General features: G+C 40.0%; 2 protein-coding genes across 5 annotated transcripts in view; one reads left to right on the top strand and one right to left on the bottom strand.

Moving 5' to 3' along the window:
* Window positions 1-6,448, bottom strand: part of LOC311438637 (uncharacterized protein) — a 34,211-nt gene extending 27,763 nt beyond the window's left edge. The window contains exon 1 of the mRNA XM_084523255.1: window positions 6,218-6,448. The gene's annotated coding sequence lies outside the window, so the exon portion shown is untranslated. The remainder of the gene's footprint in view (window positions 1-6,217) is intronic.
* Window positions 2,194-26,525, top strand: part of RALB (RAS like proto-oncogene B) — a 44,958-nt gene continuing 20,626 nt past the window's right edge. The window contains exons 1-2 of one of the 4 annotated variants that reach the window (XM_084523260.1): window positions 2,194-2,319; window positions 2,525-2,677. The gene's annotated coding sequence lies outside the window, so the exon portion shown is untranslated. Of the gene's footprint in view, window positions 2,320-2,524; window positions 2,678-24,373; window positions 24,494-26,525 lie in introns of those variants that run through there. The other 3 variants (XM_084523259.1, XM_084523261.1, XM_084523262.1) reach the window with 3 other exon arrangements.

The following is a 26,525-nucleotide window of genomic DNA, read 5'->3' as shown; positions in this document are numbered from 1 at the left end:
AACACTTGATCTCCTCCTGCTTTCTGTAAAACTTAATTTTAATTTTTTTCCTCCTCTCTCATTTCCACATATTGTAGTTTCCTCCCACCTCCTTCCCGAGCTACTTCTCCATCCAGGTTCTCTCTCAGGTACCTTTATGCTAATGTGGGGGAGCATACGCAGTCTGATACATGCACAGAGTAACATGAGCTATCCTCCATATGGACTTCACTGTGAGGGTGGCTGAACCCTCAAAGGGAACGTTCTGTGAAACTGGAATTTCCACCCAGACTGGACAAAGCCCTATGCTGCCTGACCTAACTTTGAAGTTAGCCTTGTTTCACGTAGGGAAAGGACCAGATGATCTCCAGAGGTTCATTCTAATCAAAATTATTTAATGATTCAGTAATTCTAAATTGAAGGAAAATAGGGAGAGGAAGCAAGAATCTAAGAAAGATGGTCTTCTGGCAAGAGAAAAAAAGGAATACCACAAAACAAACCAGAGCCATGCAGAACTGGTCTGCTTTTCATCTCGCTTGCACTGAAGTAATTCAGGATGAAGTCAGATAAATGTTAAAATCAGTGGAGAACCAAGAAGAGAATCAGCATCAACATGCCTGTGGTTACTTCAGGCTTGCTTCATCTGCCTGGACTCAAGGCTTTGTTACTAATGTGTGTTGTCTTGTGAATATCCTCGGCTGGAATATTCCAAGCTACCACCTGTTTTGTTTCCTGTAGAAATGTAATGTAGACTGTATCCCAGCTTTTGAGAGGGGACTTCTCAAACTCTACAAAATTAAATCTATTAGTGATTTTAAATCACACCCCGCAACCTCACAATTTCTTATGTCTGTGCAATTTCCAATGTCCTTCACTACATGGAATGACTAAAGGCGATTAATCCTTGAATCAGAAATACCAGCAACTAGAGAAGCCCCTGGAGTCTTTATGAAGATAATGGTTCTGTGTTCCTGTTTATTTCACTGCTACTGCTTTTAAAAGGCTTATTTAGGCAACACATCACCACTGGATAAACAAGCATTGATAATACTATCATCTGTTTAATAAATATTATGAATATTACAAAGTATTCTTCTTCCACTATGCTCCTAGACAGAACAAATTCCTGAAATTGAAAGTCCACTAACAAAGCACACAAATGGAACAAGAAATCCGGCAGCAAAATATTTCTGTTCAAACAATAGAGCTGAAAGAGCAACACCCTGTTGCACAGCACAGTAGAAGGATTTGTCTGACAAATACTGAAACACAAAATGCCAAATCACTAAACTGCTTTAATATGGTAAGGTTCCCCCAAACCCAAGCCATTAAGCCAAAGGCCAATACAGGAGCTTGAAAATGACAGTAAACTACAATATATCACTCATGGGTGGTCTTAATGCTGAATCTGGGATGAATTACATGAAAAAAATCATGGGAACTTCTTAACACAAAAAAGAAATCTGAAAGGCAAGCACAGTGCCGTTGCAGAGTACTTAGCAATTCCAAACTACATAAAAATGTTGTGTGCTCGAAGGCTGTAGCAAATTTTCTTCTGATAGTGTTTTATGAGATTACAACAGAAATAAAAATATCCTGGCTACTTGAGAGAAAAATAAGTGTCTCCTCTATTAGTCCAATTGATAAAGTTGGAAACAAACAAACAAACAAACAAAAAAACAATCAAACAAACAACAACAAAAAAAACAGATAAGCTTTTAGGCACGCAGGTGCTTTGTCAGATCTGAAACAGAGACAGCATACTTCAAAGATAAATTCAGGTTAGGAACAATTGTGTTGAGTTCAGACATCTGCTTTGCTTCAAGTGTTTACTAATGTCTTTTTTAAAGACCATAAATGATGGTCTGTGGAATAAATTTATAATAATATAGCCCTGCAAATGGATTATTATTTCTAAAGTAGGCTTGCAAGTAGAAAGAGATCTAGGGAGTAAAACTTAACCTAACAAATCTGCACAAAATCACTTTGACTTTCCAGGAGATTTACAAGCCTGTTTGCTTACATTGCTTTAGAAAATATTAATTGGATTCCTAAGTCACTTAGGTGCTTTAGACGATATTACTTTCACTGGAAAGGGCAATAAACAGGTCTGGGTACTGCCAAGGAGTGGATGATTGGGAGTCCTTGCTGCTTATGCAAATCCAGCTGTGGCTGCAGGGAGCTGGCAATGTGTGTTTGCCTGAGTGTATCTTTCTGGGCAGCAAGGTCAGAGCTTGAGATACGGTATACGCACAGACAAACGGACCGCGACAGGGAACACAACAATGCTCTGAGATGGCTCAGCTCTAACACAGCTCTTCAGCTGTTCCTAGTCATGAGGTAAATATTGTTTCCTAAATTTGTCACTTTTATTTAGTGAAAAGGTCTTTGAAGAGGGTTGGGAAGGCGAAGCAGGAAAGTAATTCTCTGTTATTGGCCATTGAGGAATTTTGAAGCTGTTACTTTTTCAATCATCTACAACAGTTTCCTTGTTTTCAGAACGAGCGCATGATATCATATCCTGAGCCCTTCCCTTTTCTTGCAGCTCTGTGAGGCACTAGGAGGAGTCCAGCCACAGTCACCGGGTGAATTGGTCTGGAAACGGGAGTGGAGCTGCCCCTGCCATCCTGTGCCTGCCCGCCCGATTCGCACTCCCTGAGAAACTGCTGCTCTAGGACGAGCACCCTCCTTAAGCACAGTGAGTATCAGCTAAGAAAGCAGATGATCTCTCTAGCTTGTAATGTGGCACTGAAGAAAGATCGCCTATGTATTTATATGTGTGCGCAGCCAGTGACAGAAATACACGTGAAAGGAGAACTTGCTTTCATTTTCTGTCACTGAGGTGAGAAGAAAAAGGAGCTCCCTGGCCCAGCTGGGGTGAGGAGAGGGATAGCAGCAATGGGGAAGGCTCTCAGGCTGCAGAGAGAAGGTTACAGATATGGGCTGGGTGCAGGAAAAGGACAAGGCGCACGTACTCTGTGAGGCAACCTACCCATTTGCTGTGGACAGACAGGAAAAAACAGCTGCTAAAATGTATACACAAGCAGCTCGGAGTGAGCACGTGGGGTTGTGGTAATGCTGGGTGACAAGCACCTCTTGTTTATTCTTAGTCTTGTTTGACTTAACCAAGGCAGTAGTATGAGCTAGTAATAAGCTAAATAAAAAGAGAATAAAAGAACTAGATTTCTATACTAATATTCACTCATCCTGAAGCATACAGGCCAAGTAAACACATTAACAGTGAGTCATTGTTTCCTTTTAATATAACTACATAACCCTTGCTGTTGTTACTTCTGTACTTCTCCATCTTGGTCTTTTAGCTCTGTAATGAAGAGGGAAAGAAGGGCTGAATGGAAAGGTCCTGCCATTCTTGGTGGAGGGCCTAAGGTTTTGTCCGTATGTCTCTGCAATGCTAACTGGGTAGAAATGTATCAGCTGTATCAAATATATATTTAGAATTACATTTAAAGTAGATGAATAGCTTAGTATGTTCTGGAATTCACAGCGTAAGAAATGTTACAATGGTTAACAATCCACTTGCATTTATATTTACTAAATGGTATAATTTAAATTGTTTCTTAACCTAGAAGACTGCTTTTAAGGGGACAGAGCACATGATTTTTCCTGTGCATGTGCCCCTGCCAGAGTAACACACACCAGCAGCATGCCAAAACTTTGTAAAGAGTTCACAGTCATGGTTCGTGTAAAGGCCTAGCTCTGTTTGAGTGGGACCAGCAGAAAGCAGCAGTGATGCTTATGAATATACAAGATAACAATAACAGGCTTCAGAAAAGTGCAGATGAATTGCATCCTTTCCTCAAACAATCTTGGGTGCAAGTAATTGTCCAGGAAACATGTAACCTTTGAATGTGTCATTGATCCCATTACTTTATCCATTTCTCCTTTGCCAGCTGTGGTTTTGATCAGCTTATAAGGCCACAGAACAATGTCAGTAAAAATTGTTGCTTTGTGTTATCTCAGCTGCATTGTGAGCTTGCCATTGAGAGCACAGAAGGCAGAAAATCTTCTTTAGTTAAAAGTTGCTGGACCCTCTTCTGTTGCTGACATAGTTAATTTTGCGACAGAACAAACCTGCCATTTTCTCAACGTAGCAATGTTGAGTAGAAGGTGAGCTGTGTGGCCCAGCTGACAGAGCGCTGGTGTGGCTGAATGAGATGTGGCCACAGGCCCACTGGCTCCAGAGGTTTACCTCCCCAGTGAGCTGTGCTAGGTGCTCTGGCACAGCTGCAGGTAAACCCGAGGTGTTCAGCTGTTCAAAGAGCTTCCCAGCAGATTCTCTTAATGCTTATCAGCCGACAATTAACTTGTGCTCTACAACACAGGTGTTTTTTAACTCTTTCATTTTGTAAAATATCACAATGAATATTCATATTTCCATATAAATGTTTGTTTCTTGACTTCACTGAGATCTTCATTCCAACAAAGTATGGCAGTGAGTTCAATAACAATGTCTTTTCTTTAAGAAACATTATTTCCTTTCTCCACATTTAAATCTGCTGCCTTTCACTGTCATTAGATGTAAATTTACTTCTGGATCATAGAAGTCACCTTTGTCTTTAATTTTGCGCCCTATTGAAGATGGAATCATGTATTTTTTTTTCTTAGTTATAGTTTAGTCAGTGTCTAGTTTGTGGCTACGTTTTTTTATGTTCAATTTATAAACTCTTTTCAAGGGCTTCACCCACAGTTTTTCCTGTAGTTAATTATTTTGTTGTCATGCTTAAAAAATTCAGAGATGAAAGAGAAATGAGCTTCCTTTATAGAAACCACCCAGCTCTGCACTTGTATCCTGTTTATATATGTGTTTAATAATAAATTTTCCACCACCTTACATCCAAGAACTTTTAGGCGTGCAGCAAACGTTTAATTAATTAATCTCACTTAGAACTTGTGAGGTAGGTTCCCTCATTTTGCAGGTGAGATGGAGAGTGAGACAGTTAAATTAAGTGACTTACTTAATATCACACAGTGAGTCAGTGCTAACACTGAAAATAGAGGTTATGTCTTCTGGTTCCTTGCTCTGTATTTTAATCATCAAACCAGACAACTCTAAAGTTGAGAAAACTCCTTAAATTATTAAAATACTTGTTCTCAATTCTGTGTTAGATTACCATGTTTTATTTCACATAAGCAGCTGAAATATTTGCAAAAGTTTTTCATGCGTAGGACTTTTTTAGTTTTTCCTTTTCAGATATAGCTTCAGGTAGCATCTGTATACATATACAGTAATCTTGAACTTGAAAAATATACTCAAACAGATCTCCGGAAGAAAAAGAAAAAAAAAAAAAAGAAAAAAAGGATAAGGAGCACATTTAAAACTCATGACAATCTCTTTGACATCAATGTAGCAATACTCTTTTTTCATACTCTCAACAGCAGTTGCACTTAATATCCATAGCTTTACTAAATGGAGCACAGTAAAGTTATTGCCCCACAGAATGCAAGAGATAGACTGCTTGTTACGCTGTCATGACTAAATGAAAATGTAGCCTGAAGCACAAAGAAATTGCATCTTAAGAAATATCTGCTTAGACATGCAATTCTGAACGATATGCTGTATCATCTCAGGATAAACTGGTACATAAAGATGTACAAACCTTGAAAACTTGTTTAAACAAATAGTTCCTGTGTTCAGGCTAATGTCATGCCCCAACAGCTTTATAGCTTTTTGAGTGCACTCCATGTTTTTGTTTGGGTTCATGGGACATAAATACTTTTTTCCAGTACTCACTATCTTACCTGTTAAATAATATTGTTCATTACAGGGAAGAATAAACGGCCCAGAAAATATGTACATAGGCAGAAGATAGAGAGAGGCTCAGGAGAGGAAACAGAGCAATAGCATTACCATACATTGTTCCCTATTAAACCTGGATTTAAACATAGCTGTCTGTTACACAGCCTTATATAATGCTTTGTGTCATATAATATTTTTGCTACATGTGAGACAAGCAGCACAAGGCTGTAGCCAGCTCCTAGATTTCTGTAAGGACTTCTACCATATGTAATGAAAGGGGAATCTGGGCAAGCAGCTTTTCCAACTTCATTGCAATTTAACAACAAAATACCTTAAAATTTCAACTGCTTCATTACTGACTGCAGATAACACTCCTAGGTGGTAAAATCATTAAATAAGCTTTGGCATGCTGTATTTATAGAAACTACTCAAAGTAATGTAACATGTTGTACTTGCAAAGAAATGAGAGTCACATCTTGCCTGCTGAACTGGGGGTTACGCAGACGGTTCCAGGTAGCAAGTCCTGGGGACATGTTCCAAAAGGCCGTCCCATCTCCTCTCCAGGGTCATGTTGTTTTCATTTTGGATTTATCTTCTCTTTAAAAAGCATATTTTATTTTTGTCACTATGGCTCTGTCATCAGCGGCCAGCTGTCATTGGTGTCGTTAGTGTTGCTCCGGCTTTGCTTTCAGTTTCTGTTAGAGAAAAAGGTGTTTTCCTCACAGACTTCAGAAAACAGCATGATGCCATGCAAGCAGCAGTTTGCAGGAGCACTGTGTCAGCACCTATCTATCAGGTCTTAGAGGTGCTGCCTTTCAAAGGGGTTGTTGAAAGCCAGGCATGAATTGTCTGAATTGTCCAATACAAGGTGGACAGGAGATGAGACTTCACAGACTTTGAAACCAAACCCGAGAAAGCAATACAAACAATTGAAAACATTCCCGTGGCTATTCGCTCATGTCCCCTTTTATTGACAGTTCCTATGACTAACTGGCTATATGTGATGGTAATAATGCTCGAGAAGCTGCAAATTTGAATCAAGCGTAGGTTAATATTTGGTAAAAATAAGGTTTGAAATTACAGTGTGCCTAGGTGTTCTCTTCCAGGGTGGGAATAGAAATAAGTTTTGTGGTCTGAGTGTCTGATCAAAATGAAATAAAACAGTTGAAATTAAATGAATACACATACAGTTCATGGGCAGAGAATCATTTTCTGCAGCAACAGTTCAGTTAATAGGAGTGAAGGATGGATCAGCTTGTAGATAATCTGAATGAGAATGGACGATGTATAATATGTTATCTCATTTGAGAAGAGCTCTGTCAAAGATGGGCCTTGAATTTTGGGCTTGCTTCCTCTATTGTTGAAGAGAGCAGTCAGTCTAAATGATTAAATGGACATCATATTTTAACTGTTAAATTTATTTAAGAATCTCCTCTCAGTGAAAACCTCCATGTGTCCTGGCTATTTCAGTAATCTCATTACTAGTCATTGCTCGTTAATAGGCCTATCACAGCTTTCTGCCGTTGATTCAGCACAGAAAGGAAACATTTTAGGAATGTCAGTTCTTTGCAGTGGTGGGGATTGTACACATGGCAACAGTAAATGTTTGTGAAAGGTACGTGTTGTCTTCCTTCATTCCCTATAAGACAGCAGGAAGGAAACTGATGTACAGACAGACAGGTACTCTGCAGGGTTAATACAATAATTATATTATTACGTACATTTGATTTGGAGAACTGAGAAAGTGTTTGTGGTAGTATGTTGCTTACACATTACAACCAGCAAATGGCACTGAAAGTGAAAAGAAATGCAGGATGAGGGAGTCGACCAGTTTAATTCTATTGTGCAAGCACAGTGCGTGGTACAAAGCTAAGGAATGTCACAAATGACGGAAAAAATCCTGTATCAGTTACCTTAAATTGTATTAATTAGAAAAGGTGGAGTTAGCAATGCAGGAAAGGTACATTTTTTTTTTTTTCAACATTCCTCATTATGTGTTAATCATGGCACTGTAAAGATCCAAATATCTTGGATCGTGCAACTTGCAAAATACCACTGGTACGTTTCTTGCTGGAACTCGGTGCAGCGAGGCAAGTACAAGCTCAAACTGTACATATGGGGAAGGACTGCTGTGTTCATTAAAACAAGCAGTTTCTGCTGAAACTAGTTTTGCTTGAGGACTAACTTGTGGTTCCAAGTGTCTTTCAGTGCTGACAGCTGAAGAAGGTAGCTCTGGGCCAGACTGTAATGTTCTCTCCTTGCTCTAATGGGCGGATGTGTTTAATTAACCTATGCTTCTGCAGAAGCAGACTTTCTGGCAAGCTGTAGGAATGCTAAAGGAGGGAAGTCTAAACAGCAGCGAACCCAGGCACATTCTATACATCTAGCGCTAGGTAAAGAATGTTAATTCAGACAAATACTTACTGTTTCCTAGGAGATAGGTTCCTATAAGCAACTTCTGCAAAAGCAACTTAATATGGTGGCCCTGTTAGGACTTGTTCCCATTATTTCCACAAGACCCAGCTATGGTCCTCTGCCCTTCAGTCTTTTGTCTCTAATGTCCAGTTAAAGACTGGGCACGGTTCTTCAACTGGGGGCTCACAGAAGCCTGTATTCAAGGGTGGAAATATTCAGCTTTGTATCTCTTCCTGAGAGCTAGCCCTGATAGCCTTGCTGCCTGTTCCATGTCCAGCGGTGATTTCTCCAGCTATCAGAGCTAGGACAGACTTTTTTTCCAGTCTTCAGGTTTATAGCTAATTCTTCAGATATGATGTAGATATAAACCAGATATGCTCTGCATAAAGTTGCTGAAGGCACTGCTTTTCACTTGAAAAATGAAATCACTGTAGATTACAATTCACACAAATATACCACACTCCCTGGCCACAATGTCCCTTGGCCTAACTCTTTGTTTCACTAAAAATTCCCAACGTTGCATGAGTGTTTTGCAACCAGGCAAAACAGAGTTTATCTTCTCTGACCTTCATCAGCTCCACTGCCACAATAGCATCACTGTTTCCTATCTCCTCCCCTTAATGAGCAGCACCCTCCATTCCTCACACTTCCTTTCTGTCCCAAAGCTTTCCCTCTGAAGGACTTTTCAAAGCTCTGCTCTGTCATCTATTTTTGCTACTACTGTGATCTAATTTCCAGCTTCTTTCAGTCCTGGTTGTCTCAGTGTCAGCCAGTCAAAACCTTGGCTGTTTTTACCCAAAAACTGCACTTTAAAGTTGAATGATGGACATTCCCTCTATTCTTGTAGCCTTACAAACAAGGTGCATTTCCAGTTGACAGGAACATTTGGAATATAATATTTTTCTCATTAAAACTGAACCATAGCACCAATTTCAATTGAACGGTACTTTTCCCACCTCAGCACTGTGATGCAGAACTCCCTAATGCTGTGCAACCACCTCCACAGTGCCACAGTATGCAGGAACTAGCATTAAGGCTGCAATTAAGTTACCCAACTCCTAATCCTGTGCTTTGACCTCTAGGTTTCTGTTCCAGAATGGAGAGGAGTCATAACTACAAATGAGCTAACAGAGGATAAATGAAACTGGCTAACATTGTCAGAAACAGGAGTTCAATGTAATTCTTAAGCTTGCTCATTCTGGTCTTTGTTCATTTCCAGTAAGGATTGATGACTCCGAAAGCCATAAGCTGCATGTTAAATTCTTGGGTGATGACAGTTTCCTTTATAATGCTGCCCAGTGTCTGTGATTGTAGAGATAGGATTGTGTAGGCCTGCTGTGAGCAGAGTGTACTACTGCAGAGAGAAGGTGTGCACAAAGATCACGGGTAGAGCAAGAGTCTTCATGGCCAGATAAGGACAGTGGTTTCCAAAAGCTCTTACTACCAGCCAAACTCACAGCAAAATCACAGTGGATGCTGTCAGGCTAACACTGATCGATTCTAAAAATTCTGCACCAGTGTGGCTCAACATGCAGCCCAGTAGCCAAATCTGGTCTGCAGGATCTGGTGGCCTGAACCACCTTTTCTGTGGAAACTACAAGGAGCAAGCTGCTGCCTTGTCCCAAAGAAAGGAATAGCAAGAGGAAGCTTTTTGCTCATGCTTCTGAGAATACCTTGACATAGACAAATTGTTACTGTGCTTCTAAGTTACTGAGGACTTGAAAAAGAAGACATTCCTATACAGCCTGCTGCCTTAGCTCATTGTCTGGTGGGTAAAAACAGCACTTCTCCACCACTGCCACTCTCATTCATTGCTTGTTTTGGGGGAGTAGGGAACAAGGGACAGTAGTGTTCCTCTGCAGCCTGTTGCTCCAGCCAGCCTCTCTCCTAGGCCTGCTTCCTGGTCCCAGTGTAAATGTGTCATAGGGTCATAGGAGGTAAGAAATCACAGTCTTGAGCTGCTATTGATTGTCTTCTCAGTGGCCTATCCTTACACTGGGATCTGACTCACATGTAGCCTCTGGGGCTCGACTACCCCATTAATACATGTCATGTTGCTGTAGGTATCACTCACTGAGACGGTACGTATGACAACACATTTCTTTGTATTTGTATTCTTTGTATTTTATTTGTCTTTCTTTTCTTTGGCCATCTACGTGTGATGCATGTACTCAGTTTCCCTGCATAACTGCAGGAATTATGAGTTTCTAGTAATTAAGGAAATAATTACATTAACTTTGGATTCTGTATGCATACAAGCTACAGGATATGTAGATATTGTAGATCATGTTTTTTTTTTTTTTTTTTTTTCTGCAGACTTTTTATTCAAGTGAATCTAACCAGCAGATTCTGAGTCTTATTTTCCTTCAGCAGAGGAAGCATAGTGGTGATGGGGACAGAAGAGAAATTGCCGTCCTTGGAGTTGATAGCAAAGCTCTTCTACTAGTAGGAACAGGCCCCTTTCTGAGTGAATCCAAAGACTAAAAGCCAGTGGGAAGAATTATAAAACATCCGTTTAATTTTAACACGACCTACGTATGAATTAAAAAAACTGAGAGCTCTGACTTAAAAACAAGTTGAAACAATTATTTTGTCTTCAGGGAAATTCTGTAAGTATTGGACAGGGATGTAGATCTCAGCTGAAACTTCTGCTTGAGGAAAAGTGCTCCTGGATGTGCCCATGGCTCGGTTTCATCACATGCACCCAGTTAAGGTACAGTGGAAAGGTACATTTGCTTTTATTCAGGCTAAACAGGTACCTCTCCTAATTTTGATGGATAGCAGTTAATTACAGTCTTCCTCTTCGTAAGAAGTATACATTTCTTTCTTTTGTTAGCATGTCTGACAATGGCAGGGGATTTTTCTGAGGGTAGTCTTGCAACAAAACTGTAGCTTCAGGCACTCTGTATGAAGCCAAATATAAGGGAAGGGTGGAGTGAAGTTGCTATTTGATAATAGGAATAATCTACCAGAAAGTTTCCTTATCTGTCTTCAGTACTTGTTTTTCTGAAAATAGCTGTGATGAAAAGGCAGGAGCTATTCTTCTCTGCTGTGAATTCTTTTCTGATAAGGTTTTTGGAAGAAATCACAATGCTATCTTCATTCAAATCCTTTGTAAGAGGCATTTCTTCTATAAAGTGTTTCTATGCTAATCCACTAGGCGTTGCTATTTACATCTTTAAAAGAAACAAAGTACTTAACCTGGACTGATTGTAGATTAAAAATTACTGAGTGCATGTCCCATAGAAAAGCACAATCCATGGAAAAAAAAATCCATTTCCTCCTGGCAGTAGTTCTTTATACTGTGTTTTTATTTCTTATTGTTGATTGTAATCTCTACAGGAAAGGGGTGTTTGTTTTATGCACCTTTAAGGCATCATATATGTCTGTAACTTTATGTAAATTAGTGAAAATCAAGAAGGAAACAAGCTAATTTTACAATACAAATTAGCATTGCTTTGAATAGCAGTCAAATTCTGCTGTCATCCCAGTGTAAATCCAGATTTGGTGTGAAGTCACTGGAATGAAATATAATCATAGCTCTTGATGCAAAGAAGACAGTAAGGGTGAGAGGAGGTTGGTAATGCTGCCTCTAATAGATCCATTTCCCTTATCTTAGGCTCTGCAAACATTAAATAACCCAAGTCTTCTATTCAGGACATGCTGAATCTATGCTGCTTTGTGCTATAGGGTGGCAATATAATTCAGAAATACAGATCTGCTATTTAGAAGTACATAAAGCAGTAGTTCCCAAAGCAAACTCTGTTATAACTAGTGAGGTCACAATAGTTTCAAATGAGGTCACAAGCTAAATGAGATCCAATCTAATCACATATTTATGCTAGTATTTGGGGCTACATTAAATTCTTGCTCTACAGTCACTGTGATTTTCTGCTGTGGAAAAAATTAGGGGACTTCTGTGTTTTATTCTGTGAAAGAATGGGTGGAGACTATTTCCTCTGAGTCATCAGAGGGAGAAGTCCATTTCTACAGGGGTGAAATGTGAACATGACAGCTAGAACTCAAAAAGTCCCCACAACTGGGAATGCACCAGATCTGTTGATATTTTTCAAGCCCAAAGGTGTCAACACTGTTGCTTTTCACAGAATCACAGAATGCTTGAGGTTGGAAGGGACCTCTGTGAAATCGCCTAGCCCAACCTCCTCGCTCAAGCAGGGTCACCTTGAGCACGTTGCACAGGATCACATCCAGGCAGGTTTTAAGCATCTCCAGGAAGGGAGACTCCACAGCCTCTCTGGGCAACCTCTTCCAGTGCTCCTTCACTCTCAAAGATTTCAATCGCAATTTCAAAATTCTAATTAGTCTACATGCTCCAAATAGTATGTTGCTATAATAATTATTATAACAAAGTTATTTATAGAACAGTCCACCACAACCAAAATGTACTCACCACTAGGAAAAATATGGCAGCTATTTATGCACGATATATAACAGATTAGAAGAAAGAAATAAGACTGTAACATCCATCAGAAATATCTGGACTATCCCCTCCTTTTTTTATATATATATATATATATATTTTTAAGCAGTGTGTGCATATGTGTGCAGGAATCTGGCAAGGAAGCCCTGTCACTGAAGGCAGGGGATGTTGCAGAGGCAGCAGGCTGGGAGCAGGGAAGGAAGGCAACACTTCCTGTTGCCCATTAGCAAGCTTGGAGGAAGGAAAGCATCCTGCCCAGTCATGCTAAATCAGCTAGAGTCCCAAAGAAAACAGTAAATCCACTGCACTACCATGTTTAAGCAGAAGGATATTCAATTTTGTCTAGGAAAGAGAAGCAAAGCACCCCCTGAATTTCACTCATCTGTACTGTGATTTGCTAAGCTACTCAAAGAGACTGTAAAGTTAAGAACCTGAGAACTTATCTGTCTTTGTTTTGCCTCCCTTATCAAGCACACTTGTTCAGTTTGTAGCTCCTTATGCTATGCCTCTACTTATGTCCCAGTAAAATCCCCCCATCTGAAATCATTTTTCTTTTCAGCTGAATGACTGCTATGGTCCATTTGTTAATTTGTGAAATTCAACTACATTTAGTATGGCAATCACCCTATATAGCACAGTTTAAAGAATAGCTTGTCTTTACACACAGAATCACCACATCCTCTAAGCCAAAGCAATCCAATGACCTGGAAAGGAACATCAGAGTTTAGTCCTTAGCATCTTGTCTAGAAGTTGTCAGTTCCACAGGCAGTTTCTGTAATATCAGTATTTTCAAGATCCAACCATCGTTAGCCACAGTCTATTGGTTTAACTGCTTATTAATGGATTCAGTTGTCTTACAGCATTTCAACAAATTGACACAAGCAACAAGGCAAACATTTAAAGTTGTCATCCTCATGGGGAAACCTCACACACAAGCTACTATCAGCAACATTAAATTACAAAAATGCTTGCAAAATCTTTCTTAAATAATATTGAATTGAAATTTCCTCACACCAATTTATATTAAGTCATACAGCATAGAATAAATTTAAAAAACCCAACCAAACAAAAATAACAAAACTTTAGGAAGGAAAAACATACAAAAAAGATTGCTGATGTAAGGCTGAATTCTCGGGCTGTTTCATTACTATCACTGTTACCATTTATCAAGGACTTCCAGACCAGTTTCAAGTCAGATTTTCCTCTCCTTTTCATTTATAACTCTGACTGTTACATTCATAACTCTCATATTCTTTGCTAAAATTCTCTCTCTTAAGACTTTCACAGGCTGTGTTATTTCTGCTCAGATTTGAATCAGCAAAGCAGAACATTTCCTGTCCTTGGAGGGATGAATCTGTACTTGATATTAGGAGCCTGTGTCAGCACTAACAGGATGCAGACCAGGAAGCTATGCATTTTATTAACAGGAACTAGAAAAATAGTGGCAAAGGTTTGGCAGAATTAGAATGAAATGTTTGTACATGGAACAGAATACGAACTGGAACTAAAATACTTTTTATATAACTAAAATAAGGTTGCCAGCAAACTAGTTTGTTAGATTTGGAAATCATCAGTAGCTTTTGAGAAAAAGCTTAAGCTCAAAAGCTGGAGTTTGAATAAAGGCTCTAGCTGCCTAACAAACTACAGCCATGTCTCTGGCATGCTGCAAAAGATTGCTTCAGTGAATTCAGAGTACAAATGAGTTATATCCTGGAGCAACAAACTGTACTGACAAATCAATGGCCAAAATTTGGAATCAAACAAAAATGAAGCTAGAATGAATATTGGTCAATAAGAGTAAAAATTGACTCCAGTTCTCACTGGAACACAAAACATGCTTCTCAGGGAACTAAAAGTGCACATGGATCAAAATATAACCAGGAAATAGCTCTGTGGTGTGGATCTAAAGTAAGACCGGGAGTAGCCGCCAGTGTGGTACCATCTAAAGTATAGTGGCTCTTGGAGCTGCTCAACATTTCCTAGATCTGGACTAAGATATTTTCATTCCTCTATGTAGTAGCAGCTCAAGACCCTCCCCGTGATCCAAACCTGCATGAGAGTGAGCTTGATTGTTGGAAATTTGCTGCATGAGCTAGGAGTCTGTGTAGGAAAAAAGCTGGCAGCCATTTTGCTGATTATCTTTACGTGTTGGTGTTCCTGTTAATTACAGCTTTTCACTGAGTGAAATCTCAGTGATAGGTGGGCAGGACCCTCCAATCATGTTAGAATGACTTCTATATTTTAAGGCAGATAAGCAATTCTTCAAGTAGAAGTAAGAGTCCTACCTGAACCTTATTCCATTTCCAGAACAGTCCCTCATTACAGTTTTCAATTTTTTAAAAATGTCTTTCACACACCAGTCTTTACTGCTTCTAGTTTCTAACTGTCACGTTTGCTTGACAAGAACTAAGAACCAAAGCTTCCATGAAGATGCACAGAACTTCAATGGCAGAGAAACCAACGATGGTTTAGAGCACTGAAAGTTTTGTAAGAATCACAGCTCTCTCTGAGCTAAGAATCGTAGAAAGTATTGTAAAGGCACACTCATTTCTAACCAATTTAAAATATGAGCCCTGAAGTTTAAGGAAATTTGAACTCTGCAGGCAGCACCTATACGTTAACACTGCAGCTCTTTCTGCCATGATCCAGACTGTATTTAGAAATGATAGCTTAGACTGTGGTGCTAACGTGCAGCTCTATCTCCATTAACATCGTACAAAAAACTAAGAAAATACAAATCAGCTAAGTAGAGATGGTAAAATTCCATTCCTTTTCTTCCCAAATTGAAAGCTTCCCAAATTATCCCCAGAAAACCCTTAGAGAGATTTAAGAAAAGCCTCAAGAAAACTGTTGCTGAGCCTCCAGTGCTGAGAAGTCAAAGGAGTCCAGCTGATCCAAACAAAGGATTCTTTACATGCTAATCAAAAGAGGGATTCAGCAGGTGGCCACATTGCTTAAGCTCTGTGAAAAGAGACTGAAAAGGCAGAACTACATCAAGCTGAATCTACCATGGACGTGACATGACTATTGCATTTTGCATTTGACATAATGGATATCTTCAGCCACAATGGCCAAATCCATAGCATTTTTGCCTTCCAAAGAGCATGAAGGGCTGCCCTTTCTTGGAAGGAAGTGGCAGCTGCCTCAAGACTATAATATCTCAGGCTTGTTCTATATAAAGATCTTCTCTAAATGTACAAGAAAATAACTAGTTTGGTTAAAACGTTTGTCAAGAAAAGACAAATCATTAAACATTTTGGATCTTCCATTTAGTTTGCCTGTTTCCAGCCTTATAACTGTTAAATGGAAACACTAAGACCACAAATGTTAGCAACTACAGCTCTCTTGATAGAAACAACCTTTACCAAAAGAGCTGCACAGACTTTGGGGCAAGTAGCACATTAAGCCCTCACAACCAGATTTGGTAAAATTCTCAGATCCCTTCTCTGAACGTAATCTATGCAAGCCAACAGGTTCAGTGGGAAGCTGAAAAGGAAAAATTTAGGAACAGGGTATCTTGTAAATTGTCTCCTTCTCCATAAATTGAAAGCGGGATGGAAGTAGAGAATAGCAGTCATTTCTTTCAACTCACAGAAAGAAGATTCATCCTTTTATCTGATGTCTCAGGGAATACAGGATCTGTATATCATGTAGGATACCAGAGATCACTTGCCTCCTCCACTGAGGTGATTGGAGCCCTTATCTGGGGGGAGAATAGTCCAAACAGTGAATGCCAAAGACTATCTTGTGCAAGGTGAGGGGTGTATTTAGTCCTTGTTGAAGCTGATCCAGTTTGCATGCTGTAAAATTCACTAAACCAGGGAGGGTACAAGCAAGAGTGATTTAATCTTACCTAATGATTAAACCACACATTGAACAGTCCCTGCTCTCATAAAGACATCGCAGTTTATACTGCCTGCACTGCTGGCATCTGTGCCTTCACAGTTCTAGTTTCCATGGGCAGGATTATAGTATCTGCTTGGCATCCTGCATCTATTTCCATGAACCAGATATGCTTCTGGAACAGTGTAAATGAGCAATGCCAGTTTTTAACTTTACCAGTTAACTTACAGTGACTCGTATGAGAGTTTAAGCTTGGGGCTTGCAGATTGAAGTCTATTGATCTGCAGAAAAGAAAAAACATTATTTCCTTCCCCCCCCCCCCCCCCCCCCATAATATGTATGTACACTGTCATTTGTTATCTGCAGAGACCAGTTCTTGAAGGGACATAACTTCCTTTTTCCGTTCAACTCAAACAATGATGATCACAATGATTCAATATGAAATTCTTTTTTACAGCATAGAAACTGCCCTAAGACCAACAATCTGACCATTTCTATAGTGATTTATATCTGTATCATCTGCAATTTGGCATTTTACAGATGTTTTTACAGACATTGATTGCTACAGAAGAAGAAAAGGTAGGAGAAAAGCAGGCCTTGTATGTCTTATGACCTGGTTGTAATTCCATTTTAAATGTTAGAGAACCATTGTATAGAAAAAGGAAAGCCTTATAAGAAGACAAAGGTTATAAGGGGAATAAATATAGTTAGGTGACTCAGATCAAAGTAATTCATTTTCCGTTGCTGAAAGTCTGATCAGAAAAAAATGCAACTAAAGGTCTGTTGTTGCCCTTCAAGAAATCCAGCTTGAGGATGAAATTCATGCCTGAATGCAGAGAAGCAATTTTGAAAAGTCAGAAGTTTGATTTATTGTTCTCTGAAAGGTTGTGTAAAGCTTTTTGTTGAAGATCTCAAAGTTATACAAAGGTGTTTTGTATGATTAAGGGCAAGCATAATTCTCAAAGCTTCTTAGAAAATATAGACACTGTTGGGGCTTGTTCCTTATTTACTGTAAATTTCATTTTTTCAGTCCGAGTAGATGGAACATCTTAAAAGAATTTGTTCAAGATTTACATTACAGATTCTCATGATCCATACAGCAGTAGTACAGATGCAGATTTGCAATATGTGATATATGTGGGTTCCGCTGTCATCTATGATTATGTCAAATCAAGTAAACAAGATTTGAGAAAGCTAAAATACAACACTCTTCAATAAACTGTAATTGATCAAAAAATGGTCGAAAAAGCCGTTCTTTGGACATTATTGCTCTGACAAGCCAGTAACACAGCTTGTAAAGTTAAAAGACAATACAGAAGCCAGGATGTTATCTAGATGAGATACAATGGATGCTTATTTTGAAATTACTCTCCTTAATCCCCTAATGTAAAGCATATTATACTCTTATCAAATTAACATGAGAAAAAAAAAGGAGAGGCTGTTTGCAGACTGTATTAGGTTATCAACCGCAAGAACATGGGTTTTCTAGAAGAGAAGAATGCTGTGTAAACCAACACATCAACATTCAGCTCAACAGTGAAAATTTTCTTCAGTGTAGCAGTATTATCACATTACTGGATTATGTTCTAAGCAGGCTCTGTAACTAAGAGTGGTGGCATAAAAATATGATGCTTATGTTAGCATACTTGTAGACAGACAAACTTCCTTATAACCTTTGCTGATTGAACAAATTCCTGCAGGTTTCCTACAATAACCACTTAACCCACTTTTTTTGAGGCTGTTACATCTGGGCTGAAATACAGCATTTAGAGAACAGTGCAGTGTTGTATTGTGTAAGTGTAGGGAGTAAAGGATCTCTAGCCAAGTGCAGCAAAGAGCAATTTTGGTAGACAAACTTTGTAGCCATTTGTTTTACCATCAAATCCACTTCACACAGCACTTGGATTTCCAAATGAGATTTGCCCATTCAAGTTCGTATTCAGACCTTCTTCAATTTGACTTTTGCCAGCATAATATCACAAAGGTGCAATAAAAGTCTGATTTTTAGCCACAGAGTACCAGAGTTAATTCCATAAAGTATACCCTGAAGTATGGGTAAAATACTATCATAATGATAAATAATTCTATTACAAAATTTGAGTCCCCAAATCCCTCTCATAAATTGTAAGGTGTCTGGGAAATAAAAATTTTACTGCCACTTAAGTGGTAAGGGGACATTGAGACTTCCAAACATTTGCAATATGTGTTCCAATTAAACATTGAAAGGAGAAAAATGCATTAATAACAACGAAGAGAGCAGTCTAAATATGAAGAGCTTTCATTGCATAAATATATACTTTGCTTTAATTTGCAGAAGGACATTTTAGGCTTGCTCTAAGGTAGGTAAATTATAGTCTGCAGGCAGAAGCAGATACTTAAAATTTTATATTTTTTTCATTGACAAATCTTTCTAAAATACTGATCCCACCCTGCTAGAATGCTGGTTGCTTTCAAAGCCAGTAATTTTCACAATTAATTTAATATATTTGCCAGTAATTTCATCTGGAAAAAATATGATTAAAGAAGAAGTGACAAAAGATCTGATAACATGATTTTCTTCTTTTTTTTTTTTTCTTTTTTTTTTTTTTTTCTTTTTTTTCATGAATGCTCAAATCACTCCCCAACAGCAGTTATTCAGTCAGGTAGCAATGTTCATCTCAGTGAGCAAAATTCTCAATAATGTTAGCTACCTGCTTTATTTTTCTGTCAAAAAAATCCCTGCCTTATCTTGTTCCACAGTAATTCTAGTTTTCACATAATTGGTTTCAGTACGATAATACATCCAAGTTTATCTGTAAGACACTAATGTACATTTTCTACCCTTCATATAACTGGTAAAGCCTTAGTTAATGTATCTGCTTCAGCAGTGCACTTGAGGAAATGTGGGCCAGCTGGAGAGAGGCCAAAGAAGAAAGAGAGTGACTGGCAATTAGGAAACATGGCCTATAGGGAACAACTGAAGAAGAAAAAAAAAAAAGGTGTTATTTTGAAGAAAAAAGCGATTCAAAAGAGTGAAAAAATAATGATTTTTTTTTTCATATTTAACAGGTTGAAGCAAAAGGAAGAGAAAAATCTGATTGCTATGCCCACTTTGCAACTAGTTAATAGGCTAAAACTGTAGCAAGTGACATTTAAAGTAATCTAAAGTAAATATTGTTAATTTTTTTCTTATGATAAAGTAATCCAATATTTTAAATAAATGGTTATGATGATGGTGCAACTTTCATTGCATTAAATAAATACATGCCCCAAATGATATATGTATCATTTAATACAATTTTAATTGCATTAAACAAATACATGCCAAAAATGTATACACGCCAAGATCATGTATAACTGAGCTTGCCTTTGGGCCACCTCACCTGCTATGACTCTCTCCAGTCCTTTTATTCTCTTTTGATTCTAGGCTATCAAAATAGTTAAAATAAAGTTATCTCCTTCTGTAAAGTCTCCAAGATCAGGCCCTAAATCTGTCATGCTGTTGATAATCACGATGATAAGAAGCTTAACACTTGTAACACAGGTATGTGAAGTTCCTTACCTCACAACATTTCAGTAAGAATCTCCTTAAAATGACCTTGTAGTTTGATCCTGACAGAATTCCAGCTGCACCTGAAATTGCAAGGTGATTCCATAGTGAACTTTAGTGAGTTGATTTCCTGGTACTTGTAACAAAAATGAAGGGCACAATACAATCAAAACACCATAAACTCCTACAAGGCCAAAACCACAATCATCTTTCATTTACTATAATTTGTTTCTGATATAGTTTGTTTTACTGCTTTATGTTTTTTTTTTTTTGTTTTTGTTTTTTTTTTTTTTTTTTAATGTTGAAATTCATAAATCATTGCAAGGTCAGCTTCATTCTCAGTCAGTATACAAATAATCTGTATAATGTAGTTCTTGTTGGACTATCCATCCCTGAAGAGAAAACGATCTTTGACTATATTATTTTTCTTTTAGAACAAGCTCTGAATGCACACTATGTACATGCACCTCTTCTGGCAAGCTATCTAAGCCTAGATTAACTCTGGCAGCTGAACTCTGCACATACAAAAAATGTTGTATTTTGATAACAAAAAGGATATCATAACATTCTAGCTAATGCAATAGTACTTCTTTTTTTTTTTTTTCTTTTTTCTTTTTTTTCTTTTTTTTTTTCTTCATTTTCCTATTCTCTCCAGTTTGCTTTCTTCTGTTCTCCCCAGCTTTATGCTAGCATTCATTTTGATTGCAGAATGGTTCAGTAAGCAGGATACAAATAACACAGTGGCTTTGGATTGAACAAATTAATAAAGCCTTACAGGTCTGGTTGCCCTCAGTGAGCCTTTGTTTCGTGCTGCACAGGTGCTACAGGGCACTGGCCATGTACAACAAAGAATTCCACCAGAGAGGGACTACTTTATCCTGTTCTTATGTTACTGGCTCAGCCTCAGTGCTGGAGTCGTGGCAGGACCACTTCTTTCTCCACTGATTCCTGACTTTGTGGTCATTGCTGGCAGTAGAGGTAAACAACAGGTCCTGTTGTTTTAAACAACAGTCCCCTGCCTGGTGCTGTGGCAAAAGTTGTGAATCAGGTACTTATCCTGCAGCTATCCATCTCCAACATTCAGATGTAAGAAGAGAAGAAAAGCTGCCTCTTCTGTTTTTGACAGGGACTGCAAATCACTTACTACAAGTAATTCTGCAAGACTGCCTTTCCATGCAGCACTGACTCCCTTGCAATTCCAGGATCCTCCTCAAGTTCTTTAACCTTTAAAGTCTTTTAAAATCAGTTTAAACACCTTTCCTACATGATCCCAGCAGAAACAGGGAACTGCTTCTGTCCATTGTTTGCAACCTGTTAGATCTTTTAGTTCCTCAAATACATTTTTTCCTGAACTGGATTCCATACCTTGTTCCTCCCATAGTCACTTGTGCAAAAAACAAAACAAAACAAACAAACAAACAAAAAGCAACACCAAACGATAGGGCAGAGATTCTACAAAACACTGCCAAAGAAGAGTTGGGAATGCAGATGGTGGTTTTACATGTACTCTGTACAGGTGTAAATGACAAACATGGGGGCCAAGACAAGACAATTGCCAGCCTCATCCAGCATGAATTTATCCATTTAGTTTCTCTCTCTCATTAGTGGTGGGTATGGTAATTCACCCTAGATTCCATAATCACACAGATCTACCCATCCCTGCCTCACACAGGTTAGGTTTAGGGTCTACTATCTGTCCTTTCCATGTAATTTTTTCTTTACTTCTCCTTGATTTCGTTTGCCAATTATTTCCACAATAAATAAATAAATAAAATAGAGCTATCTACCTGGGTTTTATATCTTTCTCTTGACTAGTTTCTAGAGCTAATTTCAGCTAATTCTTGCTTCAGATAGCCGTCTTTCTAAAATACATTTCTACTTACAAAATAGAATTGCCAAGAAAGGAAGTACGAGTCTTAATCTTTGCAAAGCAAAAAAATATATATTTACTGCTCAGTTATCCCACCCCACTTCACGTTGTTCACAGTGGCCCTAGCAGTGGCACAGACTGCCCTGTTACATCCTTAGTGGGCTGGAAACTAAATACATGCATCAAAAATACTGTGCCTATCTCAAAGAGTTTGCAGTCTGAAGCATATTATGGCATGATGAAGTGACAGCTGGAGATAATTTTTTCCATCTCTACTGAAATCTTACTCGCTTAGAAAGTGAACATTTATTGCCTGTAAAGCACTTAGAATAAAATAAATGCAATATAAATGATAAAAGGAATTTTCTCCCCTAAATTGTTCTATAGAAATTTTCTTAAAGTACTGAAGCAAAAATATATCTGTAACACCTATGGTAACCATGGAGATTATACCAGGCAACATGCATAATGATTTCAAATGTGGCCTCAGACAAACGTTCTTTGTCATGACTCTCTTACTATAAAGAAGCAGATTTCCCCTAAACAATTTGCAGAAGCAGAATAGAGGAGGTTTATTTCTCAACCCTGTTTTTTGCAACAGGGTAAGGGGAAGTGTCAGCTCTGCGGTATGGGCAGCAGACTAATACTGTGGTCTGCTTGGAAAGATCCAGCTTCTTCGGTTCTTGGTAGTTCCAACTCAAAGATAAGATTTGCTGAAAATATTTCTCTCTTTTGAATAGTCACATCAGAGTGACTGGTCCCACCATTATCGCCAGCATGACATGAAAGATGGCTGTGGAGACTTGGATATTTTTAGGGCCCCATACAAATGCACAAAATGTATCAAAAAACAATGCATAATCCTAGAAATACCAATATTTGGGAAATTTAAGTGGTAGCTGTAAAAAAGCATTCTTTCATATTGTGAAATATTTCTTTCTTTGCTTATTCTTTCTCTGCATGGATGGCATCAAACAGCAAATGGCTCTTAGTCTGCCGGCTTCCATGCAGGATGAATACTGACACATTTCTTAATTTAGTACATCCTATAATGCAGAGGGAAAAAAATACTGGAACTGGGACCTTTCCCAATGCACAAACCTGAAAGGAGAAAAGTCGCATTCCCATCTAAGGTATTAACTAAAATCTGGTGCTTTGTTCAGTTGTTTAAGTCAAGAGGAGAAGCTAGTGATGATGCAAGGATGATGTCAATCCTGTTTATTTACGAGCAATGTAGAAAACTTGGTTTCCTTCAAGAAATGAGAAAATCAGAAGATACTTTTTTTTTTTTTTTTTTCTTTCAGTGCTGAAATACTTAGCTGATTCTCAGAGCCACACACCTACTTTTTTTTTTTTTTTTTTTTTTTTTTTCCTCCCCCTGCCTCTGTAAGTCTTTTTTCCCAGTTTCTGGTATTTTTTTGCCAACTGTGAAATTACAGATTATAGTAAATCTCTTTTCAATTCCTCCTCCTTCATTTTACTTCATTTTGGAAATAGGCCATTGTTTCACCTATCACTTTTAAAAAGCTGCATTTCTATTCTTTTTTTTTTTTTTTTTTTTTTTTTTTTTTTTTTTTTTTTTTTTTTGGCATTTGCCATAAGTGAGAGCTCTTTTTTATCCTCTCCAATCTCAAAATACAATTTCACTCACAGAGGTGAAAATAGACATAGGTGGAAGGCAATTCCTTCCCTGCCATAGGAGGCTCCATGGAAGCCCTGTGTGAGAGCAGGAGCTGACTGCTCAAACTCTCACGTCTCCTGTTCTTCTGCATTTGACCCAGAGGATCTCAAACCAAAGAGATAGGTGGAAATAATGACTTTTATCGTTTCCGAAATGGGCCTTATCATGAAAACTGCTGTTTTATGTGAAGGAAAAACTTTACTCGAGATATTCACTCTAACTTCAGTGTGTGGAATAGGTCAAACTCTCCTACCTTTTAAATCTAGAAAAATTAAGCGAATTAAAGACAGAAAAGCAGAGAGAAAATGTGTCACATTTCTCTGTGACTGGCGAGACTGCTGTTCTGGTTGTGTGATGGGTTGGTAACATTAGAACTGGACAGACAGAACTTGGATTTGTGGACTGATTTGTGGACCTGAAGGAAGGGTTGCAGTAAATATAGCAGTAGATTTTTAATTATTATTATTATTTTTTTTTTTTCTGAGGAGTTAAGTGCTGTGTCCTCACACACACACACAGCAGCGTTGCAGGACGAGCATCTAACAGCACAGAGAGCTCAGCATCCCCAACGTCTATGAGGAGAAACGGGGAAAGCTTCCATTCGCTCTCAGGCACCAGCCATCAGCTGAGCTCGCACCAAAACCCCGGCGGTGCATTTAAGGGAGGCGGCACCTCCCTGCAGCCCCTTTCCACAGGGACAAGGAGCACCAGCAGCAGCGCTCCCTCACCCAGCTCCCCCCCCACCCCACCAACCGCCGCCTCAGCCCCACCGGCCGCCCTAACGGCCACCCCCACCCCGGCCTCTCCCCGCCCATTGGCCGGCGCGCGCCACGTGACTCCGGGGCGGGCGCGCTCCCGCGGCCGGGCGGCCCCGGCGACGAGGGCGGAAGTGCGCGGCGGGGGCGCGCGGGCGGCGGCGCCCCCATGAGAGCGCGGCGGGGGGCAGCGCTGCGGCCGGGCCGGGAGCGGGGCCCCAGGTGAGGCGGCGGGGACCGGGCTGAGCCCGGGCGGGGGGCACCGGGGGTCTCCGGGGGACGTGGGGGGAAGGAGGCGGCCGCACCTGGGGCCGGCCGCGCCTCCCGGCCCTGCGGCAGGGCCTGGGGCCCGGTGACCGTTGGGGGAGCGCCTCAGCGGGGCGGCCGCGGCTCGTCAGGGCCGGGCTCTGCGCTCCTGGGGCGGCCCCGGGGCTGCCCTGCCGGCTGCGGGGTCTGGGCGGGAGCATCCTCGGAGCTGCGGCTCCCCGGGAGCGGGCTCTGCGCGGAGAAACTTTGTGGTGCCCTGTCCAGCAGCGAGCCCAGCCGGGTGAGGGGGCAGGCACCCGGGGACAGGGCGTGTGGCAGCTCTTGCTTGATAGCCAAAAATAACTATTAATTATACAAAACCGAATAGCGACAGCTCCATTTCGCTTGGCAGTAGTGTCTTTATGCTCGCTTACAGCAGGCTTGTCGAAATAGCCGTATCTGCTGCTTTCATCACGCTTCTGGCCTCTGCTCGCTGAACTTAGGTTTATTTTTTTGCTTATAATCAGATGGTATCGACTTACCGCAGTAAAGGCTTTTGCATTCACTTCCTGGATGAAATAGTTCTTATTTATGGGAATAGTCTGCAGGCTTCTCTGTTCTTTGAGTAAGTTTCCCGTGTTAGAGTGTGTGCCCCTTTTGGAGGGGGCCGGCTTGCCCCTGCTTGGTGTGTGTGGAGAAGAGTGAAGCTGCCCTGCTTTCACTGGCGTTATGTATATGCTGCGGAGAAATGTCTAGTTCAAAGGCATAGTTGGAAAGCTTTTCAGAAACTGTTAACTGAAAGCCTAATTTGACCAGACAATGCCCTTTAAAGCTCTCAAACTTGTCCCTAATTGTCAGCGCAGTGGTGCTGGATATCTGGACAGAAAGAAGAGCAGTTGAGGCGCTTTGAGATGCTGCCTGGACAACTCTATGTGTGCTGAAATCCTGGATGATAGATTCTGCAATCTTATGCCCCGTAGAGGTTTTAAGTTTCTTTCAGCTGCAACTTTTCTGATTTAGCACCGACTGTAATTTGACTGAACGCTGTGTGAAGTGGCTTACTTCTCTGGGAAGCACTGGGGTCCAGGCTTCACAGGCAGAAGCTCTGTCCCATGAACAGAGCAGAAGTGGCCAGGCAGCATAGCAAAACAAGCCCTAACATCGTGTTTCAGGAGCCTGGTGTGTAGTTTGATCTTGTCCTTTTGCTCTGTAAGTTCTGTTCCCTTCCTATGCAGTGGATACTTGTACTTTGAATTGATAACTTCTTATTAACTAGAGTAATTAGATTCAAACTCCATGTGACTGACTACTGATTAAGTGAATTGCTTTCTGTTACACCACGAATTCATCTTAATTAAAGGTCTCTCACAGTAGATGTACTAAAGGAGACAGTTTCTCATGTCGGCTGTGCAGGCAGTGAGTGTTGAGGCAATGGGAGTGCATGGTGGGATCAAGACAAAAGCAGCACCCAAGGCCAGCAGGTGTCTCGTGCCCGAAGCAAACAACTTCAGGATGGAAGCAGTTATCTTTGGGAGTTCGAGCGAAATCCAGTGGCTGTGGGGGTGCCACAGAAGTGATGAACACAGGTCTGGCATTCGCTGCCTCCCACACCCTGTGTGCATGACTTCCAGTAGCTCTTGCGTGCCTGATTTATGAGAGGTGCTGATCCCAGTTGTCAGCCAGGTTAGGTGGCAGTTGCATTCTCAAACTCTATCTCGACTTGAAAACACTGTCCTGCTGATAAAAGCCTTGTTCTTTAGGCTTTTATATCCCTTCCCTCCCCCTGCCCTGTCTTTGCAAACTTCTGTGCCACCACCAAGCGGTGGTGATAAGGTTCCAGTGCTTGTTATCTGCTGTTGGATGGAGCAGGAATGTCAGCAAACAATCTTGGCTGTTCCTAGTGGTAATAATAAAACAGTGCCTTTTGTTTGGTGATATAATTGTGGCTCTTCACAAGAGGCTGTGGAGTGGATGGTTAAAAAGTACTTGTTAATAGCTGCCAGGGTGT

Source organism: Aythya ferina, assembly GCF_964211825.1.
Source record: "Aythya ferina genome assembly, chromosome: 6".
Lineage (NCBI taxonomy): Eukaryota > Metazoa > Chordata > Aves > Anseriformes > Anatidae > Aythya > Aythya ferina.
This window is presented reverse-complemented; position numbering and strand designations above follow the sequence as displayed.